This window comes from Nannobrachium achirus, assembly GCF_963921795.1.
Source record: "Nannobrachium achirus genome assembly, chromosome: 13".
Lineage (NCBI taxonomy): Eukaryota > Metazoa > Chordata > Actinopteri > Myctophiformes > Myctophidae > Nannobrachium > Nannobrachium achirus.
The window spans coordinates 49,174,872-49,188,425 of NC_137833.1; positions in this window are offsets into that span (position 1 = coordinate 49,174,872).

Genomic DNA, 13,554 nt, shown 5'->3' on the forward strand with positions numbered 1-13,554 from the left:
TGCCTGGCAGCTTCAAGAGGCTCCCTGGAGCCCTGCACTGCCTGCAGCCACTGCTGGAAAGTAACTACCGGAGGTACATTTATTTAAGTACTGGACTTAAAGGACAACTTTAGTTTTTTACAACAAGGGTTCATATTTTAGATAGTAATTAAAGAATATAATAGATGAGTATTAAAATTATTTCATTTACTTCTTTCTATTGTTTTAGAGATTCTTATTTCAGTGGTTGGGGGCATGGGTACAAGTGGCTAAATATGTCATTTTACACAGAATAAGCCCATTCCCAAGATACAACGCAACCTTTCATGGTTGGATGTGACTTATGGGGGCTAGAGGTGTTACTGTAAATAGCAATAAAGAAACTGCTGGCTTATTGTGTCTAAAAAGACATATTTAGCCACTTGTATGCATGCCCCAATGCGTACGCATGCCCCACATTTTAACACGGTAAACGCGATAAAACAATAGAACGAAGCAAATGAAAACATTTTAATACTCACTTTTTCTTTTCTCTAATTACAATCTAAAATATGAACCCTTGTTGTAAAAAAAAAACAAAGTTATCCTTTAAGTATGATTTTGATGTATTTGTACTAGGGATGCCCCGATCAGGGTTTTTTTGCTCCCGATCCGATACCGATCAAATATTATTGCTTCCGATTCGATCCCGATCTTTCCCGATCCGATCTTTTGGCAAGGCATTAAGAAGAAAAAAAAAATTCTATTCATTCTATCACTTGGTTCTCAACCTTTTCAGGCCGTGACCCCCAAAATAATCATATTTTAACTGGGGACCCCCGACCCTGAAGAGTTGAGGAAGTATATTTTGTATAACACGGTTCTATTGTGAAAATAGCAGATCTACATGCTCACAACGCCTCGCAACGCGAGGAGTTGTGAGCATGTAGATCGGCTATTTTCACAATTTCTGGCTGTAATATTTGACAATTTGGCCAATGTTTAATTTGTCATTTTAGAGGTATTAAAAAGTCCTTAATTTTTCACTTTCGAAATGTGCAGATACCCTCTATACACTTAAACTTTATGTTGATTTGTTTACTGTTGAGAGAGAAAACAATGTTGCACATTAAGTTAATCATCTGGGGACCCCCCAAAAATAATTTGAGGACCCCCCTGGGGGTCCCGACCCACAGGTTGAGAACCACTGAGCTAGTTGACAGTGCAGAGAGACATAATTGCCTTCCTTTGATCCATTAGCAAGGGGCCAATTACTACTTATTGGCATCAGCTGCCAGCTGTACACAGAGTCTGACACAATCACCTTCCCTCTGCAGTGCTCTGTCTGTCTCATTTCTCCAAAAGCCCTTGAATATGATTGAAAATGATTAAGGATTACTGTGATTATGGTAAGCTTACGTTTCATATCGCATTCACCTTACCTGTAACTTTCAGTACTCCCAGAAAATATTTTTTTGAAAAAAAAAAAAAAAAAAAAAAAAAAACTTTTTTTTCCCCGATTTTTTTCCCCCGATCTCCGATCTTATAAAAACGGCCATATCGGCGGCCGATCCGATCACGTGATCGGGATCGGGCAACACTAATTTGTACTCACAACGTCGCTGCGCGACGCATTGTGAGCTTGTAGATCTGCAATTGTCAAAAGATTTTTATACATTTGAAAACTTGAAATGGGACATTCTGCATAATGAGTACTTGTACGTTTAGCACTATAAGTACAGTTTGATACCAATACTTTTGTACTTTTACTTTGAATTTGTGACTTTTACTTTAAGACTTTTAAGTAAAACATTTGCGTTCTCACACACACACACACACACACACACACACACACACACACACACACACACACACACACACACACACACACACACACACACACACACACACACACACACACACACACACACACACACACACACACACACACACACACACACACACACACACACACACAGTGGTGGAAAAAGTATCAATACTGCAATTTAGAAGTCCATGAATTCAATTACTCAATTCCTTGAGTAAAAGTACAAAAGTATTGGTATCAAAATGTACTTAAAAGTACCAAAAGTAGAAGGTAAACTCATTATGCAGAAATGTTTCAAATGTCAAAAAATAAATAAATAAATACTAATAAAGTAAAAATACCTCAAAACTGTACTTCAGTACATGACTCGAGTACATGTTACTTTACACCACAGCCTCTGTCTGCATGTTGCTCTCTCTCTCATCATTGCTCTCCACACACAAACACACGCCGTGCACAGTGTTACACACCCAGACACTCAGGTACCAACCCAGGTACAGTGTGTACAACTCACAAAACTACACGATGAGCACAGGAAAACATGAGGGAAAAAAAAAAAAAAAGAGGCAGAAAAACCCAATGCACCGGCTATAAGCGCAGCAGCATACAAAACTCTGCAGAGCACCAAATTTGCACACACATACAGCGAGCGTGCAACACACACAACACAAACAGACGCAAGTCAGCTAGCAAATCCATCATCTTTATTTCCCCCCGATGTGCTCCCATTTTTCTCGCGGCTTGCACGGAGCTCAGAAAAATATTTATTTTCCGCTGATATATAAATATATATTTTTTCTTTTCCTTTTTCTGAGAGAGAGGGGAAACACAAAAGAAAATCACACCTCTCTCTTTCTCCCTGGCTCATGCCAAAATAATCAATGCTTTCCAGAGGGGGGAGAGACTTGGTGGTGCGACGTAGCGTTGGAGGAGGGGGGGAAAGGAGGAGAGGCAAGGAGGATGTAGACAGCCCTGCAGGGGCTCTAGGTTGTAGATAATAAGTGAGGAGCAGTCCTCGGGTATGTTTTACAGCTATCAGAACTCATCATATTTGACATGCATTCTGGTGTTTACACAGTCTCTCTCTCTCCGCCGTAAAATCCTCTCCGGCTATATAGAAGAGGAATGGGGGGGGGACGGGGGGACGGGAGACGAGTGCACACACACAGGGGCGTCACAAGGGGGGGGGAAAGTGGGACTGAGTTACTAGGGCCCAAGGAGGTGGAGGGGGCCTGGAATTATTTTGTGCTTTAGCTATTGAAAAATAGCAGATGTACAAGCTCACAGCGCGGCACCGAGTGCCGCGCTGCGAGCTTGTAGATCTGCTATTTTTGAAAAGTCGTGAAAATGTGTGCTAATCTTTGAATATATGTATTTTTTTAAGCGAACGTTTGTAACTCAAATTTTGCTTCTCGGGGGGTCCCTGGAGCTAAATATTTAGAGATGGGGGTCCGTGGCCAAATACATAGCATTTTGGGGGTCCTTCACATGAAAAGGTTTGAGCACCACTGACATAGAAACATAGGTTTAAAAAAAAGAACTTAGAAAGGATTTGAAACATTCAAAGACTTCATGATTTTTCAAAAATAGCAGATCTACAAGCTCGCTGTGAGCTTGTATATCTGCTATTTTTCAATAGTTAAAGCACAAAACAATGCGTAATAATGCGTTCCCAGTTCCACCTATGAAGAACATTCATGGGGGGCCCGCAGTCAATCCTTGTACCCAGGGCCCAGAATTTGGTGCGACGCCCCTGCACGCAAACACTCGAAAAGGGAAGCTGGTCGTTTGCCTTCACTTTCTCCCCCCCTCTCTTTCTCTCCCTCTCTGTTCCGTGTCCCATCTCTTATCTGCGGCACAATTGGTGGTGTTAGCACCTGTCAGCTGACTGACTTCTTGTTCCCAGTGGCTTATGAAAAAATCATAGCTGTTGGGCTTCAGAGGATGCCTTTTCCCATCAATACGAATTCACCATGGTCTTCATGCAACATTAGGCCAGGGCCCCCGTTTTCGTACGGAGTAAGCCGCACGCTTTTCTCCATCTCCGATGCGCGAGAAAGGAAAATGAAAAAAGGGAAAAAGAGTCCTTTTTAGAATGTTACGTTCGATCACGGGGCGGAACCGAGGAGTCGCCCACGGAAAGGGACCAAAAACATGTTTTGGTCGCTTTGTTTGCCGCGTTCCAAAAAGCACATTGCTTATCGGTTCCCCAGGTATTGTGAATTTGCGATGGCTCTGCTGTGGGTTTGTGTGATTAGGTACATCCTCTTCCAGCTGCGGAACATATAATGCAATAAATATGCACACGCTGCTATTCTTGCTATAGCATCCCAAACGACACATGAACACCTCCAGAAGCATAGTTCTGTTGCACATGATTTCTTGGGGCCGGGGGATGTCAAGTACATGTACTGTATTTCATGTGAAGAAGCTGAATCAACCGAAACCAAGTGAAGGTGTTAGTGGTTCAGCAATCATATTGTCACTGTCGGACAGATACCTTCCATCTCCAAATTTCAAATTTGTATGTTTTTCCGTAAAGTAATGCCCTGGTTCATCACACAAGACTATTGCAGATCTTGTAGATCGGCTATTTTCACTAGTTTAGATCATTTTTAAAACGATAAATACAAAACGATCGGTTTTGGACATACAAGGATTCCACCCGACAACGACGATATAGGACTATATATTTATAGGAATAAAAAAAAAAACCCAGTCCAGGCCATGACCATGTTGACTGTTTCAAATCCTCCATGGTGCCTCTGGCTTGACATGGCTTTCCATTTAGTCGGGGGCTCCTGTTCAGTATGGAGCGGAACTGGGTGGAACCGCCATCCCTATGAAACTCCATGTGTACGAGACGCGGTTGTTTACACCTTCCCCGAGACCAAACAATAAGGGTTTAGCAGTGACTACACACATGGGGGGAATGGCATTAAGGACTTAATTGAGGAAATCTAAATAAAGGAAAAACAGAAAAACTTGGTCCGTCGTTCCCCTAAAAAGAAAAACGAGAACCTACAATTGCAAAACAATGGAGTGCTGTCAGTCTCTCTGACGCAGCATCGGATCCAGCCAGCTAATAATAATACAATGTCATTGTGGAAAAAAAAAAAAAACACAAGCTCTCTCGTGCCGTTACAGTGTGTCTAGTGGGGCTGGGGGGGGGGGCCTTGTACTCTCTCCCTCTCTCATCTCTCCCAGCCCTTTGAAAACACGTTGAAAGTCAATTATCTACACCACTTCTCCCTGACATCATTGTGCTAATACAAGCTGCTTTTGACCTTATGTTTGTGTGTGTGTGTGTGTGTGTGGATAGGAGCGCGGCGGTGTCTCACCCTGATTGGATTAACTTCAGATGCGGTGCGTGTCTGGCTCTATTACACTGGATGCTCTGTGATATCTAACCCCCCCGAGCCAAACCTCGTCCCCTGCAGCCAGCCCTCGACGTGCCACTGGCCGACCCCCACCCCCACCTCCCCTCCTCTACACTTTCCTGAAGGCTACCATCCCCTCACGACACCCTTCACACGTACTCGCGTACGCAGCACTGTCGGAGACACACAGGGGCGTCACGCCAAATTCTGGGCCCTGGTTACAAGGATTCACTGCGGGGGCCCCCCATGAATGTAAACTATTGAAAAATAGCAGATATACAAGCTCACAGAGCGGCGCCGAGTGCCGCGCTGCGAGCTTGTATATCTGCTATTTTTGAAAAATCGTGAAAATGTGTGCAAGAAACCTATGTTTCCATGTCAGTGGTGCTCAAACTTTTTCATGTCGACCCCCAAGATGATATGTATTTGGCCACGGAACCCCCCCATCTCAAAATATTTCGTTCCAGGGACCCCCCAGAAGCAAAATTTGAGTTGCAAATGTTCGCTTAAAAAAATACATGTATTCAAAGATTTTCACACATTTTCACGACTTTTCAAAAATAGCAGATCTACAAGCTCGCAGCGCGGCACTCGGTGCCGCGCTGTGAGCTTGTATATCTGCTATTTTTCAATAGCTAAAGTTACTAGGGCCCCTCCACCTTGGGCCCTAGTAACTCAGTCCCACTTTCCCCCCCTTTGTGACGCCCCTGGAGACACACACACACACACACACACACACACAACCCGTCCCCAAGGCTGCCAACAGTCATACACCATGTGTTTTCTCGTCATTGACGCGGTGCCTGGAGGAAGCCTCCATCTCTCCGCATCTCCTCCACCCAGCAGCCTCCGTCTCTCTCTCTCTCTCTCCATGCACCCTCCTCCACCCTCCGGCCCCGGGTCCGGAGGGGTCATCATATCTCAGAGAGAGAACATACTGTATAATTGACTCTATTAACATAGTCCCATTGACCCTATGGGGTCATACGTTAACGTTATCATTAGTGCTCGCCGTGTGGCCGCCGCCGGCCTTTGTGCGGCGCGAGAGTGACGGAGATGCGACAAATTTCAACAATAGAATTTCTATTGTCACATCACAGGTTTACAGTTGTAAAATAAGTGAAATAATTTTTTTGTGCAAGCTCCACATGAGTATAGATCAGGGTTCTTCAACGTTTTTAGGCCAAGGACCCCATTTTTTGACAGCACGATTAAGAGTGTATTTTGGATTCATGTTAATGTGTGTTTTCAGATATTTAACCACTTGAACAGTCAATACTTTGCCGAAAATAGCTGATCTACAATCTCACAACGCCTCGCGCTGCGAGGCGTTGTGAGCTTGTAGATCTGCTATTTTTGGCTAAAGTTCTCAGAATATGGACGCTAGGGTTCAAGTGGTTAATATAAGAAAGGGCGAAAAAACAAGTTCCTAGCAGATTTGGAGGACCCCCTGAAGTAACTCTGAGGACCCGCTAGGGGTCCTGGACCCCCTGTTGAAGCCCCCTGGTTTAGATATAAGGCTAAAAAAAAGGGTCTGTCCTCATTGTGGGCTGGCCAAAACTCCAGGCAAAAGGGGAGACAACATGTTTTCAGACGAGGAGATAAGATGGTTGAAAGGTATTTCTGATATTGCTGAGGCCACCCCGCAAGACAGGGCATATTTTTACCTTTGTGTGAAGACTACTCCAGACTGACAGCCACTGTCAGGAGTTGAGGCTACCTTGAAATTAGTCGAAAGATCAAAATGACGTACAGTTGACATTCCTTCCCGCTATTTTGTCATGTCGACATCGTCGCGCAACAAAGTGTGAATTAGCCTGATTTTATATTAGTTGTGTGGCAGGTGTCGCGTATACCCAAAATAGACGATCTACAAGTTCACGCAACTTCTGCAGAGCCACACGCCAGTGTCACAGGGAAGACAGCGGCTGTCTCGCTGCCTTCAAAATCCAGGGTTCAGCCGCTAATTGTTTCTGAGGATATGACATTTTGTATTTTTTTCTATCTCTCTCTTCCTCGTGGCGTTGACGTCTCGTCGTATATATATCACCCAAGGTTTTGCACCGTGGCTTCCCGTGCCCCACAGGAAACCCTTTTGATCCTTTCTGAGGACTGTCGACGCATCGCTGCGACTGTATGGAAATTGAGATCTGTATTTATCTCCGCGCCGAGGCTAAATAGAACAGATGTCTGAGCGATTTGAAAGTCAAACAACCGCCTCTGCCAATCAAGCCTAATTCAATTTTTTCTCTCTCCTGCCATGCCCTGTTCTGTTCAGCGGGAGTAGTATACAAAGCGGGGATGATAATAAATTGGATTGGCTTATCCCATCCCGTTCACCTCCGAAATATAAGCACTATAGTCCAACACAGCAGACGATAAATCCAGATTTCCATGATTGAAAAATTGGGTTTTATAGGAGATATTCCGCTATACATGTACCAGTATATCCTAGTGGCCTAGATATCGTCTCTGTGTGTGTGTGTGTGTGTGTGTGTGTGTGTGTGTGTGTGTGTGTGTGTGTGTGTGTGTGTGTGTGTGTGTGTGTGTGTGAGAGAGAGACACAGAGAGAGAATATCGTCACTGTCGGGCAGAAACCTTGTATCTCCAAGTTTCAAATGTGTAAAGCCCTGGTTCATCACATAAGACTATTGCACAATATATATATATATATATATATATATATATATATATATATATATATATATATATACCGCACCGCCTCGCGGTGCGAGGCGTTGTGTGCTTGTAGATCGGCTATTTTCACTAGTTTAGATCATTTTTACAACCATAAATACAAAACGATCGGTTTTGGACATACAAGGATTCCACCCGACAACGACGATATCATGCAGACTTTCCCAGGAATGAACAAGCCTTCATTTTGGTCCTGCACAGCTACAGTATAAACCGTAAACGTGGTGAGTTTGGTCGAATCAGTGTCAGTGCGGGGCTCCAGCCGGGCAACGTTTGAAATACAGCCGTGCACGGACGCGTCTTTGCAGGAGGAGCCCCCCGAAACAGACGTGTCAATTTGGTTTAGGGAGCTTGTCACGCGGGAGGACAAATCGCACACAGTGCCAATCCAATGACAAGACAGGTCTTGTCAATTTTCTTGACGCGGCCGGGGCTCTCCGGCGCGGTTAGCATCACTCAGTGGTGGAAAAAGTAACGTTATCTTTTTACTTAAGTAAAAGTATAAACACTGCAGTGCAATGTAGAAATACTCTGTTACGAGGAAAAGTCTCGCATTCCGAATTTACAAGAGTAAAAGTACAAATGTATCGGTATCAAAATGTACTTAAAGCACCAAAAGTAGAAAGTGCTCATTTATTCAGGATGTTCTATTTCACAAGTTTTCAATTTATGAAAAAATCTTTAGAAAATAGCAGATCCACAAGCTCACAATGTGACACATTGTGATCTTGTAGATCTGCTATTTTCAAATTGGCCGGAATGTATATAGGGCTGATGTGGTTAATGTATGTTTTGTAATAATAATCAAAAAAGTAACTAGTAAAGCTTTCAAATAATTGCGGTGAATTAAAAGTATAACATTTACCTCTGAGACGGAGTGGAGTAGAAGTAAAAGTATTGAAAATGGGGAACACCTAATAATATAAATACCGCAGATTTGTACTTGAGTACAAGTACTTAGTAACACTAGGACCTAAATATGTGACTGCAGACGTGAGGCCCCACTGGCTGCTGTCGTTACCGCGACGCATAACAAGCAGGCAACCTGGTGACAAACACAATAACAATGTCACCACCCATGTGGTACCGCGGGAGCGGCACACGCGCGAACCCTCGAGTACCGACGATGGCTCAGGTCCCTCTAAAACAGTATCTATAATATCTATAATCATATTTTAACTGGGGACCCCCCACCCCGACAAGCACTAAGAGTTATACAAAATTCCATTTTGTTTAACACGGTTCTATTGTGAAAATAGACGATCTACATGCTCACAACGCCTCGCAACGCGAGGCGTTGTGAGCATGTAGAACGGCTATTTTCACAATTTCTTCCTCTAATATTTGACAATTTGGCCAATGTTTAATTTGTCATTTTAGAGGTATTTAAAAGTTCTTAAATTGTCACTTTAAAAACGTGCAGATACTGTACCCTCTATACACTTACTGTATGTTGGTCATACAAACATGTTAACATACTGTATGTTGGTCTGCTTACTGTTGAGTGAGAAATGAATGTTAACATTAAGCTAAACATCTAGGGACCCCCCAAAATAATTTGGGGACCCCTCTGGGGGTCCCGACCCCTACGTTGAGAACCACTGTTCTGGGTATGGTAGAACTTTATTTGTCCCCAAAGGTGCAGTTGATTGTACTGCATTGACATAATAGAAACTGTAAAAAAGAAACCAAGACATTAACATGCCACAAAATACAAGAAGGCCATGGTGGTAGCATGTGAAGACCTTGTTTTGTTGTGTGCCATGGAGACAACTGCTGGCTCGGGAAAGGCAAAAGATTAGCTTGACAATACTGCCACTTGCTGGTCAATGGCTGCTATTGAACGACAACCTCAAGGGAAAATGCTACAGTGGAAGTGTTTCTTCATGATAATTGTGCATAAAGCCCAACTCATTTATCTGATCCAGATATGATGATTTAGTTCATTTCAAAACTTGTGTTTTTCACTTTATATTTGAAATGCTGACAACAAAGCTGACAGAAGTATATAGGCCTATATGCTAGGAAGGCTACTTATATTTAATCTATGGATAAGATATAAAAGCTTCTTGCAGACTGGCAATCCTAGTTTTGGTTCTGTGTGCATACGTGGATGCGTGCGTGCGTGCGTGCGTGAGCGTGCGCGAGAAAGTTCCCTGCTGTACTCAAAACAGGAACCTCAATCATCAAAACAGGAACCTCTTGAATTATTTCGTTTCATACTGTATCATCAGTTGTATGTGCCTTTCAGTTTTGTTTTCTCGTCGCCAGCGCCGCACAGACTTTACCTCAGAGAGAGAGAGAGCGTGTGTGTGTGTGTGTGTGTGTGCGTGTGTGTGTGTGTGTGTGTGTGTTTGTGTGTGTGAACGCGTATCATTGCGTCGCTCTGACAGTCAAGGCCGGGAGGAGGAAGAGGATAGTGCATGCAGATGGCAACAAACATTTTTTCATCCCTTAAACAGACACAAAAAGCAGCCGAGGGACCGGGGCCTGTCTGTAGGACGCGCCGAGGAAGAGCAGGTACTTGGCACGAGTAGCAGAAACAATTAGCGTCACGTAAGCAGAGGCCCCCGAAGCAGCAGGGAGGAGGGAGGGAGCGAGCGAGAGAGAGAGAGAGAGAGAGAGAGAGAGAGAGAGAGAGAGAATGGTGGCAGGGGCGTCACACAAGGGGTAGGAAAGTGGGACTGAGTTACCAGGGCCCAAAGTGTAGGGGCCCTAGTAACTTTAGCTATTGAAAAATAGCAGATATACAAGCTCACAGCACGAAAAGTCGTGAAAATGCGCGCAAATCTTTGAATATATGTATTTTTTTTAGTGAACATTTGTAACTCAAATTTTGCTTCTGGAGGGTCCCTGGAACTAAATATTTTGAGATGGGGGGTCCTTCACATGAAAAAGTTTGAGCATCACTGACATGGAAACATAGGTTTCTTGGCACACATTTTCACGATTTTTCAAAAATAGCAGATCTACAAGCTCGCAGCGCGGCACTCGGTGCCGCGCTGTGAGCTTGCATATCTGCTATTTTTCAATAGTTAACATTCATGGGGGGCCCGCAGTGAATCCTTGTACCCAGGGCCCAGAATTTGGTGTGACGCCCCTGAATGGTGGCATCTTATTTTCACAGAGACGACCAAAGCGGAGACGCCTGCACACTCTGAAGCCTAATTTATACTCTGTAGTGACAACAAGAGCTGATCTTCAAGCAACGCGTCGCGATTAAGCTTATAGGGATACTGTAGTTCACCCCCAAAATGACTTTTTATTTCTATCGATTACTCACCCCATGGAGAATCTTTGTGTATCCATAGGGAACAAAGCAGGCGCTTTGTGTCTCCATAGGGAACCACTGCTGGTCATGAACTTATTGGCTTAGGAATGTGAGAAAAACTAAACTATATCCATGAATTCAAGTCTCCATGGGGAGAGTATGTAATCGAGGAAGTGAAAAAAAAAAGTTTTTTTTTGGGTTAACACCTTGACGTCCGAAATAGAATGGTGGTTGGTAGATTAGCCGTGACATTTCTATTATTGTATTGTGATCTGAGACATAATATTATGTTTATAAACATGACCCCGCAGCCCCTCCATCTTGAACAGCGCCGCTGTTTTTTCTTTTTTTTTCCCCCCCAGGCCAGTAACTCACCATGATTTTCTCGATTTCCGTTGGGATAGAATGGGGGTTTTGGCCGATCGTCGATGTCCCCGTGCGTTTCGCGTGCGCGATCCTTTCACGTAAATGTCCCCGCAAATAGTCCATGTGTGACTGAAGAACAGAACTGAAAAGTTTCGCTAGCATAGCCCCAAGCATGGCTGCAGGAGGAGCTCGAGTGTGTAGACAGTAAACGGATGGGTGGAAGGTGCCTTGGAGAAGGAGAGGCGCTGACGTCACCTCTGCTTCATGCACGGTCTGCATGAGCTATCAGTGCACGAGTGGTGACTAGGGAAGGTTAGACGATCGCCGATTTTCGGATCAAAAGCTTTTATTCCGGTTTTAAAGACAAAGTCCGGGAATGTACGACGTGGCTGAGAGTCCCTGGGGGGATGTGCGATATAGTACGGTTTTAACATTAAGGGGCTCCCCTTGGCTTAGAAGGTGTTAACTATTTCTTTGAGGCATCGTCTTCCCTTCCTCAATTCATACACAGTCACTTAGTATATCGTCGTTGTCGGGTGGAATCCTTATCCGTATGTCCAGAACCGATTGTTTTGTATTTATCGTTTTAAAAATGATCTAAACTAGTGAAAATAGCCGATCTACAAGCACACAGCGCTGCGAGGCGTAGTGTGCTTGCTTGTAGATCAGCTATTTTCACTAGTTTTGTGCAATAGTCTTGTGTGATGAACCAGGGCTTTACTTTAGGGAGAAACTTTGAGATACGAGGTTTCTGCCCAACAGTGACGATATGTATGTCATGTGTGTGTGTAGATTTTATTTTGTGTTTTCATGGCTGTTTCTTTTTTACTTGTAATTGTAGGCAGTGGGGTTTTGTTTGTATCCACACATACTTGATTCACCACTCACACCGTATGCACTTAATTGACACTCTACACTACAGGCTCAAAATATGTCGCATTGTGATATGAAGTATTTTTTAAAAGAAAGTACTCCAGTACTTCAATGTGTGTTTGTTTGTTGTCTTTTGACAGTAGGCTGATGAAATTGAAAGATCATGTAATGGTGTAGAAGTGAATATGAGTATTGTTGAACGCCAAATATATCAGCCCGACTTGTGAAATCCTGTAACTCTTCATAACATAGCATGTAACAAGAATTCTCCTATAGTATTGTACAAAAAACTGAAATGTGCGAAGAAAATTCACAAATTTTGGTTTTGTTTGCTGTCCAAACAAAGCCATATAGACACCAGTTGGGACATTTCAAAATCTGGAATATCCACTCCTGTGAACGGACTAATGTAAATCACCATGTGATCCAAGTCTGCCTTATCTCTCTTGTGTTGTTAACTTGTATGTGCTCTATCAGCACAGCTTGACTCGACTCGATGTTATCATGCACTGGCCAATTAAAGTAAGGAATGGTTTAACCACTAAATTATCTGGAGTTTAATTCATACGCTTCCAAAACAGTGCAAAATAGCAGATCTACAAAACTCACAATGTGTCACCCCACTCGCATAGTTGGCCAAGACACTCTATTCTCACTGTTGTAAGGCAAAGTATAAAATAGGGTGTACGTGCTTAAAGGTACATTAATGTACATTATAGTATGTCATTGAGAAATGAAACTTTTTTTGTAATTCTCTCAATCACCCCTACACGCATGAATTATGGTTTTCCAAGTTATTGTTCCTTTGTTATTTTAAATAAAAAGTGGTTAATAATGGTCACAAGGTTGATATTAGCAACAGGCCAGGTCTCACAGCTGCGTGTGGATACAGCTTGCTATCATCTATTGGAATTCACATGAGGAAAGCGTTCTTAGGAAACTTTCATATTTCACAATGTACTCATGGTGTGCATTGATTACTTGCACAATATCGGAGAGCCAGAACATTCCACACTGATCAAAGCATTGGCTAAATAAAGTGTTCTTGGTTGCACAATAGATGTCAGTGTAGATTTGTGTTTTCTGAAGACATATTATTGCAGAATTATGAATTATAATTTAAAAGGACTTGTGCAAACAACACGACACTACTGCAACAACAACAACTCTTCCTTGTATGG